Source organism: Canis lupus, chromosome 10 (assembly GCF_048164855.1).
Source record: "Canis lupus baileyi chromosome 10, mCanLup2.hap1, whole genome shotgun sequence".
NCBI lineage: Eukaryota > Metazoa > Chordata > Mammalia > Carnivora > Canidae > Canis > Canis lupus.
In genome coordinates, this window is record NC_132847.1 from 36,179,692 (window position 1) to 36,206,549 (window position 26,858).

Below are 26,858 nucleotides of genomic sequence, written 5' to 3' on the forward strand. Positions count from 1 at the left end.
AAACATCTGTTATAACATGCAGTCCAGCGGGTGCTCTGCTTAATTATAAAATGGCATTGTAGTGTCCCTTGGAGTTGGCTGGCCTTAGTTTCTAACGCTCTATTATCAAGCAAAATGAAATTCTTGATGTTCTGTTAACTGAATATCCAACCCAAGTGTTGAAATGCTTTGAGGAGGGTGAAAAAGTTAAACCTTTGCCCCCTGGAAAAGTGTGGGGAAAGACAAAACAAAGAAACGCTTCCTACTTTAGGACCACGTGTAGTTTCTATAGGGAATGGGGGAGCCGATACAGGAATCACTCACACTTCTAGAATGAACTGTTTATACAGTACTTCCTCCTCTTCACTCCAGGGATCCTGTTTGGAAGGTCAGGGACTATGACAATTGAGAAGCAAAGAGAAAACTGGAGAAGAGTGGAGGAATGCTTGGAACACCAAAAGGCTCGTTCACCTTGAGTAAGAGGACAGACACATTTCTGTAATGAGTTCATGCAATCAGTTATGGCCCAGGACTTAGAATTTAATCTTGGAACACATGCACTTGGGAATTCTTCATAATGGCGTGAATCTCTTATTAACTATTATGACAACTTACCTTCCCAAATCCTCTTATATGCTAATGAGAAAAGAGAGCCCATTGTCAGCAGCCTCTGCTTAGGAATATCTTTTGTCTTGTAGCTTGTTGTAATCACTTCCAGACCAGTGGTATATTTACGATTTACATAATGTTACAAAGGAAGACGCCTTAAGGATTTTTTTTCTCCAAATCTTTGTGAATTATTATTTTAGACTCATTGCCAGATTTTTTTTAAAGGGGGAAGTTGATGAACTTTTAAACATGTCATTACATGCTCTGAAATAGCAACTCTTTGTTCTTTCAAAGATTTTTGTGGGAATTTAAAGAGTTGTGTGTGTGTGTGTGCGTGTGTGTGTGTGCAAGTGTGTGTGTGTGTGTATGTGTTTAGAAACAGGTAGAAAAGGAAATGGGTAAAATGGAATACTTGAGGTTCACTGAAAAAGTTAAATACATATTTTGTGTTTCTGTTAGAACAATGGTTGGCAGATTTGGGGGAATCTTACCTAACATTTGGTGTGGGTTTGGGAAGAGCAGCTCTATATTCATTCCCAATCATGTTTCAATAATTAGGGGTAGCAGCTGAAGGGTTAAGCCCTAAAGCAAGGAAATATCTCTAAGTCAGAAAACAAAGGGAAACTTGCATATTTCTGAAGATGACATCGGATCGGCCTGTGAATTTCAAGCAATTATGCGATATTATGATTCCCACTGAGTATGCATTAGTTGGAATACTGTTCTTTTTATTTCTCCATGTCTCGGGGTTGTACACTGAAAGAGCCCTGTTCAACTTTGCATGTCAGGATTTTGAAGGAAAAATTATAGTAAAATATGTTTAAAACAGTGGGGCCTTATGTGAGTGAACACAACATTTTCCAAGGCTTTCAAAAATCCTTTTGTTAAAAATATGGTTTTTATTTTGTTTCTTTTTTTCTTTCTTTCTTTAATTTTTTTTTCTTTTACTCAAACTCTTACCTCCTCTCCTTCCTGGAGGAAAGAAGAAAGAAGTTTCAAAGGATATACATAACACAGCCTCCATCTAGGGCCTGGGGACTTACAATGGGTTTGTTTTAAATGAGACACCCCACATGGAAAATAAACAAGTGAGAAAAGTTCATCTGTGTATATAACTCCAGTTCCAACAACTATGGTGACAGTCACAGCATCTGAGTAAGTGTCCTCTAGAGTCATCTTGTGAGCAAAATGATTATTAATTGAGGTTTCTGTGAGTCAAAAGATGGTTGTTCACAAAAGGTAGGAATTTTGCTGGAGTGCAAGGAACTGAAGACTGAGCCCCTGGGTCCTTCTAAAAGATCAAATGTCTTTTTAGAAATTGAATTAGTTAAAAATAAAACAAAACAAAAAGCAGGCACAATGAAGGGCCAAGATTAGGAATGATGATGCATGAATGCCAAATTCACTTCATTGTGCCTTTTTCTCAAAGAAGAGAAGTAATTTGATCAGTTAGGAATTGCATTTAGCTGTCAATGGCAGGTTCTTAATGTCAATTGGTTATTTTTAACATAAAAGAAATCCTACTTCTGGCTATCTGGGGCTCATATGGTGATTTCTCAAGGTCATCAGGGGCTCTTTCTAGATCTCTTCTCTTCCTTTCTTAGGCCCTGATATCCTCTCTAGTCATTATATGTTCTCTCAAGCATGAAAGTGGAAAGGAGATGGCAAAAGGGACACCCCTCCTAGTTTAGTTAACTCCATTTAAGAAGCTTCTCTGGAAGTGCCTTAAAATATTTTCATTTATAATTCATCAGTCCCACCTTTGCCACATGGCCACACCTAGCTGCAAGGGAGCCTGGAAGATGTGGTCTCTTAGGAGGAAAAAAATCACTGCCCCAAATGAAATTGGAGTTCTATTACTAGTGATAAGGGAAAGTCAGGTATTGGATGAGAAATTAGAAGTTTCTGTCATACTCATATAAAACATCTGTAATGCCAGCATACTGTCCAAGGCTTATGGATCACTTCCGTTTAAATTATGCAGTATTGGAGGCACTAGTTTAAGGACACAGTTTTGCATTGCATTGTCTCAAAGCATATGGCCAAAATAAATACTTTTGCACACCATTGATCCTTTTCCTTCACTATTTGCATAGTTTAATCTTAGAAGTGTTTGTGTTCATGACTAACAAGCAGAAAATTCCACATACTCTCAAGACTCCAAATTAAGCAAGTGCAGTTTCTTGTCTAGAAATTATATTTATAAATGGTTATATATTCTGCAATCTTTTTCTTCTCCACATTGTTGTTGGAACTTAAACTTCCTCCATAATAAAAAAGTAGACATTTTAGAAAGCATGTGGGCTCCTAATTAGAGAAAAGAAAGAAACTTACACAGAGTATAAAGTATGTAGCATGTCTAGAGCAGTGCCAACTTAGGAGACCCTCTCTCCTGCAGGAGTGGCCACCTTGACTTCACTTTAATTCCTTCACTTTCCTTATTTCTGCTGCTTAAAATTCCACCAGTGAAAGATTCACTTCCATTCTCAGTCATCCCTTTCTAAAAAGGTCAATTTTTTTAAGATGTAAAGTTATTATTGGAGCAGAAATCAGTGCAATTACTTTAATCAGATTGCTTTCCTACCAGCTCTGATAAAATATCACTGAATGGGAGGTATTTATCTAGTTTTTCTTCTCTTTTTCATTTAAAAAATCAGCATACTCATGGCAAAAATAAATTCAATGTGAACGAAAAGAGGTGCTGTGTAAATAAGTCCCCGCCACCCCACCCCCCCCACTGGTTTCAGGACAACAGTAAGGAGACATTTCTTGCGGATATTACCAGAGATATATGTAGGTATTAACACACATACACACAGTGCCAATGTATAAAAGTCATTTTGTTTTACCCAAATAGTCATGTATTATGTGCCTTTTAAAAAATGTTTAAGTATCATTGAAGAATTTTACAAATAAGCCCATATACCTGCTACATTAGAAAGATTCCTTGTTAAGAAGGAGTTTTATTTTATTTATTTTTATTTTTATTTATTCATGAGAGATACAGAGAGAGAGGCAAAGACACAGGTAGAGGGAGAAGCAGGCTCCCTATGGGGAGTCCGATGTGAGACTCAATCCCAGGACCCCAGGATCATGACCTGAGCCAAAGGCAGACGCTCAACCACTGAGCCATCCAGGTGCCCCTAAAAAGGAGTTTTAGTGGGGGATGGGAATTCTATAGTCTTGCAGTGGAGCTATTTTGCTTCAATATTTTTATTGTAAGTGTAGCAATGGCCTGGGGCCTAGGAAGGAAAACCTCAAGAAAGTGGAGGATGGGTTGACCTGGAGCTCTAATGCCCATGCGTGACATTGTTCCTGCAGAAGATAATGTTCCATGTCCCTAACAACTAAGTTGACTACACCCAGGCTTCTGTAGAAACAGCCCCCATTTATGCCTGTTATCCTGGCAGAATTTTTAATAGCTCTCTCTTTTATTCTTGAAATGGTCCCAGTCTGGATGACAAATTGTGCGATCACCTCAGTGATAACTAATCAACAACGTTAACAAGTTAGGATCTGCTGCAAAGATTAAAAAGGTAGTCTAAACTGCCATACAGTGAAGGTTTATGTGGTTGGGACCCTGGCTCAGTTATTTACGAGCAGTATGATCTGGGTAAAGTATTTAGCTACTGTTTGTCTCAGTTTCCTCAGCTGTCTAAAGGGAAGAATAACTGCCTCCAAGTAATATTGCAAACATTGGATTAAGTAATACATGTGGGAAGCTTATGACAATGCCTGGTTCATATTCAGGACTCCATGTGCAGAGTTATTTATACTACTTATTATTTTCCCCATGCAGCACTTCCCAACAACAACTTCATCTTTATAAACTGTATAAAATTCCACTGATTGAGATTAATTTAGGTGAACAGTCATCATATTCTAAAAATGGATCATGGTATAGAAAAATTTGATGAGTATAGGATAGTGGTCTTCAACTGAAGGGACCCACCATCCCCATCCATTACCCAGCCCTATGGAAGACAGGATCAGAGTGTAGTTTGAAAACAGAGCAGCACTTTGCACTTCTGACTTGATTCCATTTTGGCTTTGATATCAACATTTAAAAAATCTCAACAACATTAGAGAAGAATGCAAGTGAGTTGCCTAGCAAAGATGAAGCATACTTGATATGATGGAGAGACACTCTTTTTTAGAGAGGAAAGAGGGTGGCAGGTGGGGGGGAGGGACAGAGGCAGAGGGAGAGAGAGAATCTGAAGCAGATTCCACACCCAGTGTGGAGCCCAACCTTATGACAGGAGGACTGGAGTGGAAATCAAGAGTCTGATGCTTAACCAACTAAACCAGCTAGGTACCACCTGGGGAGACACCCTTGTCACCATTTTCACTGCACAAGCACAGCAATAATGGAGCTGCTTCAAAGTGAGGGTCCAGGAGAACTTTGAGCCAATCACTTCTCAGTATCTCAGTATATCTTACCCTCCTACCATCGTGGATGGTACCTACCCATTTATTTTTTCCCCCAAAGAGTACCCCTTAATGGACCTCCCTCTGGCAGAGGCCACATCTCAGACAATGAATGACAGTTGTTTGTTCTCACACCTGGAAACTCCTGGAGGTCTTTAAGGGAAGGCTAAAAGGAACTTGGCCTCAGAGGAGGAGTAGAGAGGGAGGACAGAAGACTGACGAGCAAAAGCAGGTATTTTTCCTTCATATTCATTTTCTTAAAATTGAATTAGGTTTCTGTGAAAAACTGTTTTGCAGAATAACAGCCTCTTTATGGTTTCACCAGCTGAGACATAAAAGGCTATTCCTGGTATGCTGTAAGTTCTGAATGCAAGAGAAAATTCGCTACTTACTGGTTATTTTCATGATAATAAGAATAATGTTTGTAAATAACCTGACCCATTTAACCAGGGATCTTAAAGCCCACCTGTCACTGTGGTATATCATCACACAGACTCTGGGTGAGGTTGGCTGCCCGAGAGCTTGATTTATTTTCACATTACAGAATTCCCTTCTCATCCTTCATAGATAGTTACAATTTTAAAAGCATCATTTGACCTTTTGAGAACAGAACATGGGAATACTTCTGGCTTCTGCCATTACTTCTTATCCAAATAATGTACAATTTTCTAAATGTATTTGAAATAATGGACTCAATCCAATAACTAGACTTACCTCTGAGCTGTAGGCCAATGGAAAAATTTTGAACGGCACACAGTGCCACAGAAAACTCCCTTTCCCCTAGATCTAGAATGCTTCTGGGTCTTTAACCTTGGGAAGCCCAGAAGAAGCAAGGGAAAGTTAGTGTAATCATACTTATTAGGATGGTACGGGGGTTATAGAAGGTGAATTGAGAGCTAAAGGCAAGGTACAAAATCAAATCAGGGACAAATTGTTACCTAATACTTACATCAGGTTTTGACCCAATAAGCTGGTAATGTAAATAGAAAAATGTACCAAGGCGGGTCAGAGCCAAGGGGCAATGTCTTCATTCCCTTTCAGCCAGTTCTGAATTTAGCCATGTGGTAATCCTACTAGAGTCAAGACCACTGTGCCATACGTGGGAGGTGGTAGACTGAGTTCTTCCTGAGAAAAGCATCTCAGCTGAACCTGCCTGAACTTTGTGCCAGAACGTAGAGTTGTTACAAGTGGTACTATCTCCGGAGGGTGTGCTGCATGCTTGGTTCGGTGCTTTTCATTCGTTACCTCTAATCCACACAATCACACTCAGAGGAGGCCTTTCCATCCCAGCTTCTCAGAGGAGGAATCTGAGTAATTTGCACAAAGCCACACAGCCAGGAGCGGTGGAGCAGGGATTCAAATCCGAGTCGGGGAAGCAGGGCTCTGTCACTCTCCCACCTTATCTATTCCCACGTCACCCAGTCTCCACTACACCAGGGCTCCTGTTCCCTAACCCGTTTTCTTCACTGTGACCATCTGATTTTCCGTGCTGCAGATTTTCAGAGTACCTGCCGAATGAAGCTCTGGGCGTCGATGACTTTGGCTATGAACTGCAGTGCTGGTTTAATGCCCCCTAACAGAGCAAGTGTTACTACCTTCCGGCTGGCCCTCGAAATTTGTTTCTGTTCCTTTTTTCAAGTCTGTGTCTTTGCTCTTCCCCCTCTGTTTTATTCCTTGCTTGCAGCTTCTCCTCCCTGTTTTTCTCTTTTTAAAAACACCCACAAGCATTAGCCCATATCCCTTAATTCTAACATGTATTCATGACTAAAACCCCCTTATGAACAGGGGGTTGTCACACAGTGCTGTGAGGGGTACAGAGATTGCTGAAACTAGCACTGCGCACTGGAACATTCTACAGTGGTGACGGCATTATATGACCTGCACTGTCTCATTCAGTAGCCACTGAAAATATAGCTAATGTGACTGAGAAACTGAATTTTAAATCTGGGTGAATTTTACTATTAATTTAAACAGCCACATGTAACTAGTGGCTACTGTAGTGGACAGCAAAGGATGGGCATCCCAGGAAGATTGAAAGATCTCTATATTTCTGAAGGTCCTGGGATGTCAGGAAACCTACATAAGGCCGGACTTACAGGGCCAGGCTCACATTTTACTTTAGTGAGGGCTACTTCACTTGTAGGAGGTCCCAAGAATCCAGAGCCACATTTAAGAGTAAAGATCTGGGTGGGCCTGGAGCTGGCCATGGGAATGGGAGTTAGGAACATGTCGGCTTATGGCCAGAACAGTCTGGGGGATGGGAGATGGGGACAAATTAGAGAGAGAAACATTCAGGACAGAACCTTGATCTTTATACTTATTTACTGTGTGACCTTGGGCACGCAGAAGCCCCTCAATAAGGAGTTGTCTGGGCAAATCATTTTGGGAAAACCCTTTCACGTGACCTAGTAAGACAGGCACAGCCCATGGCACAGCAATTTTACTTGGAGGTAGAAATCTTCAAGATGCTCTTGCCTAAGTGTGTCGGGTTACATGTACAAGAAAGTTCATAGCAGAGCGGCTGGTTGGAGCACCCAAATGGAACTCACCTGGGTGTTTCTAAATGGGATAATGGAAAATAATGATAGATTCATCCAGTGGAATATTGTCCAGCCATGCAAAATGATCACAATAAATGCACAGTAACTGCAACAGTGCCAAAAAGCATCAAAAAGAGAATCAAAGTCCAGAAAAGGAAAATCAAACAAGAAAACTAAGAGATCACTGAAGGTTGGGCAGACAGCGCAGTCTTGGTGACACTACCATGCCTCAAATACCACATATCTTGGACTGGGTACCTGGAAGCTTCCCGACTGTGTACGCCACAACTTGGAAACAAGCAACTAGGTGACATTAGCTTAGCCTTAGGTTCAATATAACAATGTGGAGCTCTTAAGAAGGGGATTTCTTGGCAAGAGGAAGATGACAAAAATGGAAAATAAAAGGCAACAGGCTCACTCCATCCTTGGAGCTTGATGGCAAATTCATTGAGAAATATCTGTAATTGATCATATATGTGAAGTTTAACAGTTTAGGAGATCTGTTTACAGGTTAATGCATCGGATGGATATTGACTTATTCTCAAATAAAACTCCTTTCATTAAGGGCTCAATACTGAAATACAAGTGGATCCTCATATACCATTGATTAGTCTTTCGGTGCCAAGAAAGGGTGGATCTGTTTGCCTTCTAGGTTGAGAGGAAGGAGGTGTTCCAGAATTAATAATTCAAATAGGGCTGTTACACCAGGAGAGGAGAGAAGAGTGTCAGAGGCAGTGTTAAGAATCTGGGAAGGCTGCCAGCATGGTTTGCATGATAAGGGTGGATAAAAACATAAAGAGAAATATGATCCAGTGGTTGGTCTGTTTCCTTTTCATTTTTAAGGGTGGTTTACTTTTAAACAAAATTGTGAGATGTTCAAGTTACTATAAGAACATAGCTGATTACAGATTTCTTTTAAAACTAGAGTTTCTGCAAGAAGCATGCTGACAATAAGAGAATTTGATCTTTCTGCTTTTTTTTTAAAGCACCTTTCATGATGGCAGAGGGTATACCCTGAAGATTTACACCATGCCATCTCATCTCTGGCTACCTTGCAGAGTGCCACCTATATTGCCATATCTGAAGCCCATTAAAATTTACAAATTAAAAGCCAGTGGGAAAGAACATAATCTTGGCAACTGCCTCTTGGGAAATCTTACAACTGCAAGAGCGCCATGGAAGAGTGCTTTAAATACCATTGTGGTTCATCCAATCTCCTCACAATTGTATAGGAGGGCATGTGGCCAAGGCCTTGCAGGGAAGAGGCCGGGGTGCCCAAGCTCGTGATTGGCTGGGGGGGGCGTGATGCTAAGCGAGCCACTTAGCCCACTTTTGCTTCATGAGGAGCACGCCACATGCTTCTTTGCACATTCTTTTAAATCCTCGTGTGGTTGGCATTTGGAAAAATATCGGCTGCAACCAGACCTCGCAATCTTGATGACAGCTCTTGAAATCCCATCTTTCTCACAGCAACATCTACTGTCAGCTCCCCACCCCTGTCACCAGAGAGCCTTCCCCACCCAAGTTGTGCTCCAAATAGAAAGAATTTCAGATGTACATGTTTGGCTGCCTCCTCTAAAGGCCTCGACAAATATTCAGGTGGTAAATAGCCTGAGAGAAACGCTGCTGATAAAATTAGTTCAAATATTTCGCAGAAAACAAACCTGACACCACCATGACACTTGATCGCTCAGCCTCAGCAGTTCCGAACCTTTCCAAACCCTCTTGCCTTCAAAGCCCAAATGTCTTGTTTTAAATTGAATTTTTTTTCTTTCCAAAGCCAATCCTTACCACCTCCTCCTTAAAAAAAAAAAAAAGAACCATATGGTTATAGGCTAGATGGTCCAACCAGGAATTTTGTATTATAAATGACTCTGCTGAAGGTTAATATCCAAGGTCAGGTGTTATTAATATCTATTTGAATTTTGTTCGACTAGTCTATGATATCATCTGAGTCACCTCATTGATTTATAACATGGTAATCCCAGACCATCATTCATTTTCCTGAAATTCTATTCAGGGCTTGGTATCAGACCCTATCTTTAATATCCTTTTTGGTTTTCTCTGATCAGTAGCTTTGCAGTCCTTGCTTTTATCACCTTCCCACAGGTAACACTATACCTGGTATCCAAGATCATTTGATTGATTTTTCACTGTGTCACCTTCTCCTTTTCCTACATCTTATTGTAGGGGGAAAAAAATTAACCCTTCTCTCTCTCTCTCTCTCTCTTAAATATTTTATTTATTTATTTGAGAAAGAGAGCACGACCAGAGGAGGGGCAGAGGAAAGGGTAGAGGGAGAAGCAGACTCCCCACTTAGCAAGGAGCCCCATGCAGGGCTCTATTCCAGGACCCTGGGATCATGACATGAGCAGAAGGCAAATGCTTAACTGACTGAGCCACTGAGGCACCCCAACCCTTTTCTAGAGAAGTGTTTCATGGTATTTCTTTCCTAGAACCAGTTCTCCACCTTGGTTTTCACCTAGACGCCCTCTGTAAACACATAGACCTGCTAATTTGTCTGTCATGTATCAGACATTGTTTCCAATTTAGCTGAAAGTAAGAAGTAACAATCTTCGGGATTTCCACTATGTGTTCCCTACCTAAGCCTTAAGGGCTTTAATGGATTCTCTAAGGTTCATAGCAAACTTATGGGGGAGGTGTCATTTTACACACTCAGCAAATGAGGAAACGAGGTTCAGAGAGTTTAAGGAACTTACCCAAGGTCAGCCAGGAATAAGTGGCAAACTTGGGATCTAAGGCCTTGGTCTATTTTCAAAGCTTGTGGATATCATTACTTTCTAACTGCTTTCCTCTGTTAATTATGCTGATGATTAGTGGCCAATCATTATATATGATATAGTCGTTATACCAAAGTGGGCTGAGAGGTCTTTGCAAAACATATATATTAACACCAAAATTATATCGGCATCTGGTATGCATATATACATTTTTTCTTGTATGTCTAAAAATAAAATCAACTTTTTAAACCAGTGGAAAAGTAGCATATGCTAATATAGAAAGTTCTTAATTAGAAGGAAGGAGAATTCCCCCACCAGTATTTGTAACAATTCAAATACTACTACAGTTAAAATTTTGATACTTTTTACTATTTTTTCCATGTATAATTTATATATTTGTAATCTTCTATATATATAAATTTGTATCCCTAATATGGGGTCAGAAACTCAGTGTGGTCGTAATAAACATGCTGTATCATAAGATGAAATCTAGTCAATTATTATTAATCTCATTGATTAAGTTATTGAATAGATAATATATACATACACTTGGTCAAAATTTCAGACATAGAGAAAGATAAATAGTAAAAATCTCATGTTCATAAAGTAAGTACTCTTAGTCTTGACTTATAAAGATACTTTGCTGTCCAGAGTTTGAAGGCCCAAGCTCCCAACTGTCCTTGGGAGCATAAGCCTATGCCAGCTATCGAGATTCTGGTCCCAGGGAAATAGAGTCCAGAAAGAAAATTTTCTCCTAGCAAACATCCAGCTTCTGAATTTCTGTCTTCTGCTCTAGAATTCTAGATCTCTCGCTAAGTTAGAGACTCTGCCAAGAGCTACACTTTATCCTGCAGGACTCAATAAGCAATCACAATCCCAGATCCCACAACAATGCCCACGTTATTAGACATGCACACATAAGGGAAGGGAAGAGGGTAGTTTTATTCTGCATCCTCATGGAGTAACACAAAAGATTCCATTAGGGAACAAAATTAGCCTTATTAATCTCTCTTTACAACATGACAGTGCCTGAAGTTCCATAAAATGGACGTTGGTGCTTCCATTTTTATTCGTTTGCTATATTATTTAGACAAACTACCAACATATGAGAAGGCAGTCTTAAAGATCTAAAATAAAGGTTTTGAAGTGAAGTGATTCTCAAAATCTCTTCCTTAGGATATCAGTTCCTTGAGATGTCATCAGGTATTGCACAGAAAAGGGGATTCCACAGACGAATAAGTTTAGAAATTTTTAAGAGAAGAAAAAAGAAAGAAAAAGAAAATTGGCCACAGAATACTTTTTAAGGGAAAGGGTTCCATACAGCACACTTTGGGAAATGGTGTGGGATTTTGGCAGCTTTTGCCCTAAACATGTATATAACTTGGGATTAGGTGACTAATTTTGCGTCACTGTGTGTCTCAGTTGAATCAAATAATATAATCACTTACTTAAGATGAAAGAGATATTTTTTAGACTGGTTTTGCCACTAATTAGTAGAAGCAGATTGAAAAGACCTCTGTAGCCTTGGGTTCACACCCATGTTCGTCTCGACCTCACTGCACTGCTTGAATGGCAGGCATGGTGACACCATTCAGTACAGTGAATGGCAACCATGAGCCTCAAGTTTCTTCATTTGAAACATAAATTAGGAAGCAAAAATTTTATGAAAAATGACCCTAAAAATAAAAGATAAGCCATCGCTTGGAGCAAAATATTTACAAATGCATAGAGCCAACAAAATATTAACATCCAGAACACAAGTAATCATTGCAAATCAGTAAGAAGAAGAAACAAACAATTCAATGGAAAAATGAGCAAAGAAGACAAACAGGCAATTCACAAACCAGAAACATAGGCCAATAAATATATTAAAAGACTTTGTGATTTTTCAAGAAAATGCAAATTAAAAAAAGTATCATTTTGCATCTCTCAGATCTGCAGAAGATTTGTCAGTCTGGCAAGGTGGGCATGCAGATTGGCACAATTATTTTGGAGAGTAATATAGCAATAATTGTAGAGTGAAAGTTGTACCTATTTCACAATGTAGGGTATGCCTTGTAGGTATTTCTGGAGGGGGTGTTTTCCAATCTCTTTCTTGTCATGACACACATAGAGAATGATAGTTTTCACACAACTCATTGGAGTAGCCTGAGGAGGCTGTTCCCAGCAGGAGCTGTCCCATCTTTTTTCTTTTTTTTAAAGATTTTATTTATTTATTAATGAGAGACACACACAGAGAGAGGCAGAGACATAGGCAGAGTGAGAAGCAGGCTCCCTGCAGAGAGCCCAATCGGAACTCGATCCCAGGACCCTGGGATCAGGCCCTGGGCCAAAGGCAGATGCTCAACCACTGAGCCACCCAGGTGTCCTGGAGCTGCCCCATCTTGAGGGTTGTATTCACTCCAATTCCCAAGTAGCTTCCCTGAGGATGGAGCGGCTCCACATCCTCAGCCCAACTGTGAGGCACTGCGGTAGGAAAACTGTACCCTATAGAAGCATGCTTTCTGTGTGCTGGAGGGGATATATATAGAAATGTCCACAGAAAAATTTTTATTATATTAAGAAACAAAACAAAATGGGAACAATGCCCCTCAGCAGGGGAACAAATAAACATATTCTCATACACTTCCACAAGGGAACGCCACACAGCAGCACAATCAATGAATGTGATTATGGGGATGAGTTGCAAAACCATAATGTTGAGCAAGAAAAGCAAAATGCAAAAGAATACACGTACCATAGCATAATACACACATGGAAAAACTTTAAAACAAACAAATCATATGAACCTTCATACCTATTAGGTAAAAAAAAAAAACAAAAATATGGGTGAGCAGACTATCACCACCTTCAGGGTAGCAATTGCCTCTGGAAACAGAAGAAAGGCAATGGGATTTGATGGTGGGTGAGGACTCGGGATATGTGAGCCCCTATTTCTTGAAAAACAAAAGTAAATAAAACAAATGTGGCTGTAAGTTACATGCTAAATCTAGATAGCATCCCTCCCTAATACTTTTTCATTATACTTTTGGTGCATTTGAAATATTTGGTAAAAACAAAACAAAACAAAACCAACCCCCCCCCCCAAAAAAAAAAAAAAACTAGATCAATGGTTTCAGGCTTGGATGTGCATTAAAATTACCAAGGTGTTTAAAACATTTTTCCATACAGGGGCTGCACCACAGGCTGATTAAATAAAAAACTTAAGAGGTAGGGCCTGGTTATCAGTATTGTTTAAAAGCTTTTCCGATGATTCTAGTGTGCAGCATTGAGAACCACTGAATCAGATGATGTCAAAAATTTCTTTCAAATGATATTCTCTATTCCTAGCCATCTTAATTACACTGTTTCTTCATGTGGTTTCATGTGAACAAAACTCTGTGCAAAGCCGAGCTCTGTTCATATTCGCTAAGAACTTTCCTTCTATCAAAACTAGTTATCCTCTCCTGGTGCTCCTGCTTCTTTTGTTTTCTAGAACCACATGTTACTCCTCCCCCATTCAAGTTCATCTCTCCCCCTCTCTCCTCCTACCTTTCTGAGTCCATCCGAACAGGCAATTCATCCAAGCACCACAAACAGGCTCTGAGTCATTCATATGCATTGCTTTTGAACATATTAAATAGATCCATATGCTTATCTACAGTAAGATATAGGTTTTTCCTTCAGAAAATAGAATACAAAAAAAAATCATTCCAATGTGTACACTTTAAAAATTTTAAGCAGGCATCTAAAATGAAGCAGAAATTAAAAGTAACTTGGACCAGAATTTTGAACATTAAAACATTACAGCAAATTGGTAAAACATAAACCAAATATATAGATGTCTACTTTATATCCAAAAAAGTTACTCTTTCCCTGCCACATACACATAGACAGCCCTCACAATGGCTCCACTTCAATCAGAATTGGATCACCAGTAGAACAGTAACGAATGTGGCCTTTTCCAGCATTTTTACCCCTAAAGACTCTTTATTATCCCCTCCAACTTCAGAAATTCCTATGAAGTCATCATCAACCAATCAGAGCTTCAAATGGCTTGAAATAACTGATGTAGCCAGCCACATTGAGTTGATATAGAATCAAAGAAATGTGACATTCTTCTTAGCCTCGGCAGTTGTGTTATGGATAAATGTATGATTTCCATTAGATTTCCCAAAATATGGAAAAATCACTTTCAGATCCTCAGCACTACCTCTGGGTATACTTATTTTAGATTAAAACCACTAACCAAAGTGTCATTGTCTTGAGGAAACCCTATCAAAATCTGATCTGAGAGACAGTAAGAAAGGGAATACTGAAACACAATATATGTCAAGAGCCTAGGAACACTTACAACACTACCTAAGGTTCATTGGAAGGCAGACTGACATCCCAAGAGGGGAAAGAAAAAGCAGGAAATCATGCCGTAGTTATGAGATCTGACAGACCTGAGTTTTAATCTAGGTTCTACAGTTTTCTGAGGCATGGCCTTGGGCAAGTTACTCAGTTATTTCTAAACTTCAGTGTCCTTATGTATAAAATACAGAAGACAAAAATAGTGGCTTCCAAACCCAACAGCCAGATTATGGTTTTTAAGATGATTCTCTATTAGGTGAACCAGGATAGAGAACCAGGACTCTCTGGAGAAATGGCCAGTTCCAAGTTTAGGGCAAGGAATCTCTAAGATGAGCCGGGAGCATCTTGCAGTGCCAGAAAGTAGGGAGCTACTCCAACAAACAAAACAAGGATGGTATGTCAAAGGGACATGAGAGCCAACTGGAAGTGCTCCCAATGGCCAAATCTGAGACAATTTAATCAACAAAATATACATAGTATTGGATTATCACCAAAAGCATAAAATAAATATCCTTGTGTCCATACCAATACAAATAAATGATTGAATCAATGAATGCAGAAGAATGGACAAATCTCTTATATAGAAAAATCCCAAATAATTCATGTAGATTTTGCCTCCTCAAAGAGGTGGAGCATCACTCCGTTTCCCTTAAGCATGGACTGTGCATTTTCTTCCATAATACAGTATGGAGAAGGGGTTGGCGGGGAGTAACTTTTCTGTGGAGAAACCTGACAAACACTACTTCAGCCATATGTTCAAGCAGCTTAGCATCATTAGTGATAAGTCATGTTGGTAGTGGACACTCTTATTTTTAAAAAATGATTTTTTTAGAGGTGACGGGGAATAAGCAGACTCCACACTGAGTGTGGAGCTTGATGTAGGTCTCGATCTCACAACCCTGAGATCATGACCTGAGCCAAAAGCAAGAGTTGCCACTTAATTGACCATGCCACCCAGGCTTCCTGGTAGTGGACACTTTTGACATGTTGTGATGAGAACAGCACTTGACCTCTGTGGTCTTCCTCCCAAGGACTCATTATGCAGTATAATCATAGGAAAAATCCTAATTGAGGAGCATTCTACAAAATACCTGACCGGTACTCCTCAGAACTGTCCAGGCAAAAAAAAAAAAAAAAAAAAAATGTTAATTAGGGTCATCAAAAAACAAGAAAAATCTGAGAAACTGCTGTGGCCAAGAGAAGCCTACAGAGACATGCAGTGTCCTGGGACAGGAAAAGAAAAAGGACATTAGGTAAAAATGAAGGAAATCTGAACAAAGTATGGATTGTAGTTAATGATAATGTGTCAATATGGCTCATTAATCGTGAAAAATGTACCTTACTAATGTAAGATGCTAATAACAGGGGAAACTGGGTGGAGGTGTATACTGGAAATCTCTATACTGTCTTTGCAACTGTTTTGTAAGCCTAAAACTATTCTAAAATAAAACAGTCATTAAGAGAAATAATTACCTCATTGGGTGGTGATGAGGGTTACATGAAATAACACATTTAGAGCATTTAGCACAGGGCCTGGCACATGCACAAACTAATCCTTGGTAATTATTATTGGCTAGCAATATTACAGTTAGTTCATGAACTGCTTACCAATCCAGTCCAGAAGTAGAATAGGCACATTACTTGAGGAGTGTTAAGAGAGATCTCATAACTCCCACCATCTTAAGTGTTTATGTTCGTAAAGGTCGATGATCTTGAGGATTCTGTTATTGTCCTTGCTAAGTGGGTCTATCCCATCACTTTTACTTTTCCAGCATTATTCTGCATGTCAGGATAGAACTCTGAGTAATGAATTGGACAACACTTCTGGATTATTAAAATTTCTCTGCACAGGGAGAGAGCTGGGCAATGCTCCTTTAATAACTTTCCTCCAACCCTGTCTCCTTATCCAACAAATTTAACTTTAGTCATTTTATGAGAAACGTGCTGCATACACCTCCAGCATGTTGGAGCATCTCTGTCGGGCTACAGCCTGAATACAGCCTAAAGAGTCCATTTCACCATCTGGTATTTGCTTCCTCCAATAACTCTGGCTCCTGCTTACACATCCATTCCTTCTACTTTGTCCATTAAACCTCTTTGACCCTGCTCCCAACTCATATTGGAAGTCACAGCAACCTCCTCTGAGTGCTTGACTTGGATTTGCTTAAAAGCCCGGGGGTACAGTTCTGTACTGAGGTGTCTGTGGGCATTCTGCACCATGTCTCCTGGTATGTCAGCTCCCTCTGGGCTGAGACCAACTCCAGCTCCACCTGGTAACCTTCCCCACATTTAGCACCAAGTCAGGCACGTTCAGTGCTCTGGTAAACATTTATCCAAGTGATGCTAATTTGGATGCCATCCAAAAAGTAACTGATGTACTCAAACATGAGGCTTCATCTCCTTTAGCAGAGAGCTCCAGAGAGGGCTCTACTGAGTTGTCTGCAGGGACAATTCCCAGGAACCTATAAAATAAAATTAAAATAAAAGCCTCCAGGGACTGCCTTCTTTCTCCTACCCGTTTTTGTTTTTTGTTTTTTGTTTTTTGCATAATATAATTATAATTCTTCCTCCTTATTTATCAGAATCAGTCATCTTCTCTTTTTGTTTCTTGTTAACGTGAGTCAGGGTATTTTTGGCAAATTAGCAAATATCAAAATGTTTAAACCCTACATGTTCTTCAAGGCCATGGGAGGGACTTTTGAGGTCAAACTGCTGGTTGCTAAATTATACAAATAGCTAAAATAAGACTTTTATCGTACACTTGTCCATCCACCCATCACCCATCCACCTACGATAGCATTTACTGATTGATAGGACCCACGGGGGTTATACCAGGTACCGGATATTCAAGGATGCATAAGAAAGTCCCTGCCCTCAAAGATCTCCCAATGCAGTAAGGGAAAAACAGGCAAATGCAAAGTCCAGATGCCACATGATGAGCATCATTATAAAAGTAACAAGGACACTAGTTGGAGGGACGTATTCATAGAGTAAATGATGCTTGGGCCCCAAAAATAAATCCGTAAAATCACCGATTGCTTCCCGGATTTCTTCAAACAGCTTCTGTGTCTTGCAGACTCTAGAAAGCTCAAAAAGACATCTGGCCTCAGACATTTCCCGACTTTGACCATGGACAAGTCACAGGCCACCCAGAGTCTCAGCTTCCTCCTTTGTACAGTGGGATCCCTGAAATCATTGCCTAAAAAGGTCTTGGATTTCCTGGGAAGATCAAATGGACAATCTCTGTAAATCCCAAAGCGCTGCGAAAGCATACGTGACTTATGATCACATTTATTACAAGGCCGAGGAGACCATTTGCCCCTTATAACAACCTCTTCTGTCCCACTCAACCTCTGCAAGAATCGAAAATTTTATGTGCATCTGTTCTTTCTCTTATGTGATCTATTTACTTTTCTGTTTTTACTAGACTGGCGTTGGGTGGCTGGCTATCTGGGCCCGGGGGTGCCGCTGCTGTCACCCTAGCCAGCCTGATTCGGGGCACCAGCGCCTGCGTTACCCCCAGGGCTACTCAGAACCGGATTCCGAACAGCAGCCCTGGGTGGTCTGATTTCAGAACCCCGGGTCTCAGCCTCAACGGACTTTGATTATTTTGTGGCAGCAAAGGAACAAAAACTAATACATAATCAAGAGATGACGCATCTCAAGGAAGAAGGCTTGGATCCCGTTGGAAAGAAGATAGAGGTTGATGGAGAAGGGGGGTGGCGAGGGGGCCTGTGAGAAGCCATGGCCAGGGTCCGAGAAGCACCGCTTGCACTGGCACGGGCTTGGAGGCCCGGGGAAATCCAAGGCAAACAGGCCTGCCTACAAGGACCCGGAGCCACATGCTTTCCTTGTGAGCCCAACCAATGTAAAGCTCCCTTAATCCACACAAAAATAAACCTGAAATGTAAGCCGGCCCAGATCTGGACCCAGTATGACCTCTTCCACCAGCGCACGGCCCATTCTCCGGCCTCCGGGTTGCCTGGCCACGCTCAGCTCACCGAAAATGCTCCCTCCTGCCAACCCCCCCCACCCCATATTCTTTTGACATTTTTGCCACCCAAACAGCATCCCAAAATGCCTCATTTGGTGACATCACAGATAGCCATGGGTTGCTTCTGCTCCCCCATCTGTTCCTGCAGGCCTGCCTCAGTGAGGGCGATAGGCAGGGAGTGTTCAGTCGAGGCTGGGGTGGGGGCGGGGTGGGGATCGGGCCTTTGAAGCTGTTTTCTATCGGGGCATTGCAGCTGTCAGTGTTGGCTGCGGAAGCCAGCGATTGTCCTTGGAGCTCCCGTCGCCGGCAGTGCACTGTGCTTTTGGATATTAATTGGGCTTTCATTATGTGAATGTACCCAGAGGCTTTGCGGTCGATTCCTATACCTATATTGATTCATAAAAAAATGCCAATAAATAAGAGGTCTCTCGGCGCAGCTTTTAATCTTTCTGATAATTAGTCGGTTTATGTTTTTCCCCAATTTTCTTTCTTTTTCTTTTTTTTCTCCCCCCCCCCTTCTTTTTTTCTCTTTTTACACATTACCGCATAATAGATCACAGAATCTTTGGGACAATGGACAGGCACATTGGCTAAATCACCTTATTACAGTTCCATATAGTTGAAAAGAGGCTTAATGCTAAATTATCAGATCCCAGCTATTGTGGAAAGCAAGAAAGAATAATGCCCCAAAATAACACTGTGGTGCCTCTGTTAACTCATTGTCCCAGGAGCCATTGGCACGCCTCCTACGGGAGGGCTGCATTGAGTCAGCAATCCCCTGAAATGAACGGTGGGGCCCAAATTCAGCCTGGGAGTGAGTCTTTTTACTTTTCCATGTATTACAGGTTATAAGATATTTTAGGGCCGGGGCTCTCCGAAACAAACCTTGCTGTACGTTTGTGTGTCACTACGGGCAAAATTATTTGATTAGCTTAGAAACACCCCAAATTAGGCATGTCACAGATGACTTCAGCATGCAGAATTACTGTACATTATCCCACACAAAGTGGAGACGAAAGCAGAAATGGCACATCCGTTTCATTTCACTGAAACTTTTCAAAAGAAGGAAGGATGTTCATTAAAAGTTAACAGTGACACAGCTGTGCAGAACTCTCAGAGAAAATGTCATTGTCAAGGGAGCCTGACTGTGACCAAGTATCATTCTCCGTAGCCAAATGTGAGGTTCCTGTGGTCTGGTGAGCTGTTAATGGCATTGAAAGAGAAGGGCAGTCCCCCAAGAGTGTGGGGATGCAGATGGATTTGGGGAGGCCATTGTTCTAGCCTGCATGCCATAACTTTAACAAGGAATAAACAGAATTTTGTTTCCAAAAACGAGGTAGAACCAGAGATCCTAACGGAGCTATTCCTCTTGTTTCTGGGAAGATGGGTGAACACCATTTCTTTATAATAAACTTTGTACATCCAATTCTCTCTCTCTCTCTTTCTTCCTCTTTGGATAAAAGGCCCATGGATAATAAGTGGGCAACGGGTGGAAATGCAAAAACAAAGAAACCAAACAAAAACTAATGCTGAACTTTAATAAGATTGCTGTCACTGTGTCCAACTCTACGTTATTTTCGCAGGATTATATTCAGTTATTTCTCATGCGATCTCTGAGAAAAACAACAATCAGTGCGAACAACAGTGGCTTTGGTAAATACGCGAAAGATAACTATGTTTTCCTGCCATTAGATAAATTCCCCTTAAACTGCTTGCAAATGTTCAGTGATGGCTACGGAAATTTGGGTAGAAGTAAAGATAATAAGTAAGTGCTAATTTTGGAAAAAAATCCATAGTTCTCAATTCCAAGAAATTTAAAAATATCCAGTGTGATACATCTCTTGATGAATTGAAAAATGGGTGGAGGACGAAATAAATTTTTTCTCCCAAATTTAAGAAATCCTTCTCAAGTCTTCATCTGACCCAAGACTAAGAAGGGACCCGGAACCAATTTAAGAAAGCCATTAAATTCCCATTCAAGACCATATGGAGTCATGATTATACTATGGTACAAATATTTTCTTTAAACTTAATAGGGGAATAACAAATCAGCTCGCAATATGATGCAAAACCTTTATCCTTCTGAGGTGTTCTGCTTCTAGTAGCTATACAAATGCACCTCTATTAATTAAGGTATGTTAATAAGGAAGAAAATAAGATTCCATTCAGAAGGATACAAAGAAGATATAATGGGCATGCACTGCCTGTCAGGGCTCACAGATAAAACAGGAAAATGACAGATATTAAAGAGATGGCGCCATTCTGTCTTTCTTCTGGTTTTCTCATGTTGCCTAGATGGTTCATCACCAATATATTTATAGTAATGACCTCCATTTATTCAGTGCCCACTATGTTCCAGGTTCCATGCAACATGCTTACCAAATGGAAATATTTCCCATACCATTACGGGTTATGTTATTGGAACTGGCAAGGATCAATGGCTTCTTATTTATTTTTGATAAGGACTTCGGAGTGGGGAATAATAGAAGACGAAAAGGACAAAGAGAGGTATTTCTCTGCATGTTGTAGATTCTTTGCCATTTTTCAGCTTAATTGCTTCTTGACTAAACTCACAGCCTGCAGGAAGGGGATAAACCTCAGAATATCCGTGCTATTTCTTCTCCCTGAAATATCTACAATTTATCCCCAGGCCTCTTCTATTCTTTCCCTTACCATTTCCAAATCATCCTATGCCAGCTTTGAAGGCCTGGAAAGTCAGCCCTGCAACTGGAGGGAAGTTGGCCAGAGTGGCCGCATTTTCTGAACTTTGGATCGAGACACATGGCCTAAGAAGGGCATTTGAAAGAAAAACTGGCCGAACTATGTGAAACTCAGACTCTCTCAGAATATCCTGGGCACAGAGTTGGCATTCTCTTAGGAATCATAGGGTTACATTTCAGGATCGTACACCAGACAACCCAAAAGTCGGCAGACACTAGGATTCTTTCCACATCCTGTGCTGATCTCTGACAAGACTCCTGTAGGCTCTGCCTCTCCCAGTTGGGCAACTTTAGAGTGTCTGCCTCAGGTCACTTTGCCCAGAGGGACTATCTCAGCAACTCAACTTCGTAGGCATGAGCAAGCAGAGAATCCCACAGCTTGAGAGTGACTGATGCATCTTTTTGGAGCAAAGCAAGCTGTTAAAAGCAAAATAAAACAAGAACAAAGAGTTCCTGTACCTACCAGGACTCCGTTCCACTAACAATCTAGCTCCGACATAGAAATCTTTTAAATTGCTGTCAGAGCAACAACAGTAATATTCTATAAAGTCATTCAGCCAATGTGTTTGAGTGTAGGGATTTGATCATCAAGACCTGTATTGTCCAAAACAATAGCCTCTCACCACATGTGGCCACTGAGCACTTGAAACGTGGCTAGTGCAGTTTGAGATATGCCGAAAGTTGAAAATATGTGAAGGATTTCGAAGATTTAAAACACAAACAAAAAATAAAACATCTCATGTACATTTTAAACATGTACCATTTCAATATAAATACTGATTACATGTTGAAAAAACATTCTGAAAATCAATTTCACCTGTTTCTTGTTCCTTTTTAAAATGTGGCTATTAGAAAATTTGAAATTACATGGGTGGCTTGTGTTTATGGCTCACGTTACATATTCCCATTGAATATCGCTGATCTAGACAGTTGAACAGAGAAATAGCATGTGATTTTGTAGGCTGAGGCAACAAATTTTTAGAAATTACCTCTGCTTTGCTCTTAAATATACGTTTAACAGTAATACAAATATCCTATGTACAGGCTGAGAAAATATTTTACGTGCATACTTTTGTTTTTCATGTACATATTTTATATTAACATCGAGTCTCATTTTTAATTAAAAAATAGGAAAAGATCTTTTGAACAATTAAAATAGCTTGAAACACAAAGTTCCAGACACTTAGTCTTTGGTTTTTAACTTTTCCTATTCCAAGAATTAGAAATAATAATTTTGTTGATCTCTCTGACCTAGGTGATTATTAAAATAAGTTTACTCGGGTTAGATTTTTAAATTCTTTGAATGCAGAACTTATGTTCAAGTGAAAAAAGGCAATGTTATGCCTCTGGTTGTTATAGTAATTACTTTGAAAAGAAATAAAACGCTACACTATTATCCAGTGGGAATTATTTTAAAAGTTGCATATATATTTTAGGTTTTATTGTTATTTTAATAAATCAAGAAAGTTCTCATTTTTTTAAATTAAGCAACTCGTAAATAAATACTTAACATTTAATTTAAGCAACCAAGTATTGTCCAAATGTACACTGCGCCCGGCCAACTCACAATGTTCATATTCTTTCATAGAATGTCAAAATCATCTTATATGACAATTTCACCTTGATGCGAGTTAACAGCTAATCAGTGATAACAAACAAGTCTTAGATCAAAGGCAAAAACACACATTTTTCTTCACTAGCAAGTCCTGGAGTTTAAAACTTCAATAGCAAATTTAAAGCATGCTTTCGGAATAAGTAGTATGTTACAAATAGCAGAATGCATTATAAACAGTAGCTTCAGATTCCAGTTTACTTAAAATGATTCCATTTTGCACTTATGATAAATGCTTAAGTCTTTAGACATAAAATATTTTCACTCAAGGACAAGCTTCTTGCTTGATAAACGTGCAGGGATCTTGTTATTTCTTAATCAGAAAGCTTGAAAATATGTACCTTCAGAAATGTTTCGCCGTATTATTTGCAAACCAAAGTTGTTTCCATTCTAAAAGAGATCAGCCTAAAGGCTGACACCAAGGGGATGATTTTGCAGAATAAGCGCTACGTGATTTTCCCCTTGGGTTTTTCTGTTGTTGTTGCTGTTTCATTTTGCTTTATTTATTTATTTTCTGGCCCAACTTTGGATTATGGAAGCGTCAGGTAAGAATCCGTAAAATATACATGCTACCCACCCTGAGTAACATACAAACCACAGCTGTAACTCAAGTTAAGCCACCAGCTAAGAATAAAAGCACCAGAAAACAAACCAACCAAAACCTAAAGCAAACAACATGCTTATCACATAATAACTATTGAATAATGCAAATATTAACAAAGCAAACCAAGCAGGGGGCCTCCATCTCAGGAAGAAGAAAAGCCAGCAAAGAGAAGGCAGTGATTGGGAAATCAGATCTGCTCTTCCTCCCTGGTTCATTACTGAGAAAAAGTGGATCAGGACTGACATCTGCTGGCCTGGTTAATGGGATGTACCCATTGAAACAAGGGTCTTGGAGAACAAAACATTCTGGTGGGGTGATATTGCATCACTGGGCTAGGGAGGAGGCAATGGTTTGGCAAAAGCCTTGCTGGTGAGCCACCTGCCAAGTGGCCAATCAGCGGCCACTCCTCCAGCCCAGGGTAGCTTCAGTTTTTCACCTCTTTGATATTTCACCCCCATAACCAGCAATGTTTTTCTAATCACTCCGAGAGGGGACAGAGTATTATATAAGCAGGTTTCTAGTTAGAATTGTGCAAGTTCCAAGGAGAGGTGGTCAACTAGATGCTCAGCGGATATAACAAGACAATTTCAAATCTTTATCAAGCAGCATTGGAAAATAAACTACTTTAAAAGGCAAAACACATGTCCACACCTGATAACCTCAGTAGCTTTCAGCGGTACCTGCTGGGCTAGCCACTTGAGTGTTCATCAAGTCAACCACCCAAATCTTGACCTTTATCATTCCCTCTTTGACTCCTGCCATTTCTCAAATTGACTTTATTTCACCGATGGGCAGCAGGGTTGTGAGGTTTTGTCCTCATGAGGCCTTGCTTCTAATCTCTAGAGTCTTGGTTTTCTGAGCACAGTGTGATCCTTCATTGGGGAAGGCAAGCTCTCACTGGCTTGAAGCTACAAGATGTCTGGGGCAGGTTCTACTTTAGTCATCTTCTCGGCATCTAGTGCACTTCCTACCATGTAATAGTCACTCAACAAGTGTGTATTGGCCTACTTGGAAAGTGGAATATTCTATATTTTCCCCAGGTTGCTTTTAGGAATGCAATTTCTTTGTGATGGATCCGAACAGAGCTTAGTAGTCTAGCATTTCACTAGAAACACTAGTTTTAATTGGAAATGAGCAGTGATGCTGAGTACTTTTGTATCTCCCACCCATGCCCACCGCCCTGTCCTTTTAATCCCATCTCCTATGGGAGGCGCAGTCCTAGTGTCTGTAATCGCAAATTAGGTCACGGTTAACAGAAATTCTTCTCCAGAACAATCCTTCACATGCTTCATTTCAATGATAAAAGTGAGACTGGTGGCCCAGAATCCTCCCCCCATCCCTTTGCTTATGTGAATTCCGCAGTATGTCAAAAGTGTGTATGACTGCTGTCACATACGTGTGTGTGCCTTCTGGTGTGTGTGTGTGTGTGTGTGTGTGTGTGTGTGTGTGTGTCTGGACATAAACAACTTACTTAAATTTTTTTTTTTTTTTGTAAAGCATATGGAAGAAATGAAGCCTGGAAAACTTTCCCCCCCTGAGACAGAAGGAGGAGAAAGCCTGAAACTTTGACTGCTGAGCGTGTAAGAGGCATGCTGATCATACACTCACTGTCTTTAAGGACTCTAGCAAAAACTATCCAGCTTCGAACAGAGCTGAATCAGATCGCCACCTCAAACTCTATTTTTGGAGGTGGAGGCAAAATAGTGCATGTAAATTATAAGCTTTAAGGTGAAAATTATTGGCTTATGTAAAAAATGTACAAATCCTATTTCTTCATTTCACCTTCCAGCTTCTGTACTTTGTTCCTAGCCTACACTAAAGAAGAACAAAATAGTTTCACTTTTCTTAAATATAGTTGGAGCAAAGGGCCTTTTCTTAGAAAAAAAATTCTGAGGAGCTAACTCTGAGGATTTATTCTATGGTTAGGGGTGCTATGGATTTCATCATTTATATACATGCATATATATGTACTTTTAAACTCTCTAAACCTCAGGATAATTCTCAGATTTAAAAATTAAGATCTTAAGAGGAAGTAAAGGACTTGAATTATTGGGTAGTATCGTCTCAATATTTATAACTCTAATTTCAACAGTTTTGTTAAAAACATGTTAATTTACATTTTGAAAAAAATTGAAGGGGGAAATAAAAATCATCTTGTTCAAAAACTTTGCAGAGCATTTTGCTTTTTATATACCATGGTAACCTAATAAAGACACCGTCACTTGGCAGATGGCGTGGCATATTAGCCTTGAAATAAAACACGAGATGCCAAAACTATTAACTCCAACGTGCTCAGAAATTAAACAATTTCTTGATTCTTTTTTTTCCAACATTTTTTTCTTCTTTCATCTCATCCTGCAACAAAAAGTAGTGAACTTGTAAAACAAACAAACAAAAAAACCAACCCATTCAGAACCTACTCAAAGGCCATTTGTAAATACCAGGAAGTATTTGAAATACGGAACCTGAAAAGAACACCTCGGCTAATATTCTCAGTCCTGTTTAAGACCATTTTAGGCCAACACATACATACTTTCCACTTCTGAATTGCTTGAGCAAAACATTTCTTTTGTCTTGTTCTTGCATTTTCATCCCAGCTCCTGTTCAAACATAAAATCAATGAAATAAAGACTTCACTCTGCGTTCCTGAAATCTAAGGACCCATAGCCATGAAACATTTCAGAAGGGATCCAAGCCATGGCGAACCCTGTTCAAAATACAGTCTTGTCTCTTTAAGAGATGGTAGCTTTGTGCATGCAGCCTCTGCGGGCAATGCAAGCCACTCACGTCAGGTGGCAATGCTCCATATCCCTCTTTTAAGGTGTTATTGAAGAGATGGGGTGCCCTTTTCCTTGAAAATTTTCCTGTTGTTATGGAGGCTGACATTCTTCTAAATTTCAGGATCTTAATTCTGAATATAAGTTATATTGAATCTTTCCCTTCCTACCTCTTTCCTCTCTTTTCTTCCTTAAGATCTCCTTCAGCACAAAACTTTTCAACCTTGCCTGCACTGGGGCCAAAAAAAGTGCAACAGAGTAATGCATGTCACAGTTTTTTGTACTAAAATAATATGGAATGAAAGGAGATGGTCTTTTGGAGAGAAAAATTAAATGTCTTTGCCCCATATTAGCCAGCTGTCTTTTAAAAGGTTGTCATATAATTTCAGTGCCACCTAAAATGTCTATAAATGCAAATCTTTTTCTGCCAAAGAGATGTCATAATTCTACGTCCCCAGAAAGGAATTCTATGCTCAAAAAGAGACAAACACAGATTCCCGTGACACATACTCAAGTCCT

At 40.0% G+C, this 26,858-nt stretch overlaps 1 protein-coding gene and 1 long non-coding RNA gene across 8 annotated transcripts in view; one reads left to right on the forward strand and one right to left on the reverse strand.

Annotated features, from left to right (window-relative positions):
* Positions 1 to 25,727, forward strand: part of LOC140641464 (uncharacterized) — an 81,977-nt gene extending 56,250 nt beyond the window's left edge. The window contains exon 2 of the long non-coding RNA XR_012037984.1: positions 25,060 to 25,727. This is a non-coding gene — a long non-coding RNA (uncharacterized lncRNA). The remainder of the gene's footprint in view (positions 1 to 25,059) is intronic.
* The window catches only part of NFIB (nuclear factor I B), a 436,272-nt gene that overhangs the window by 291,464 nt on the left and 117,950 nt on the right, over positions 1 to 26,858 (reverse strand). The window lies entirely within an intron of this gene.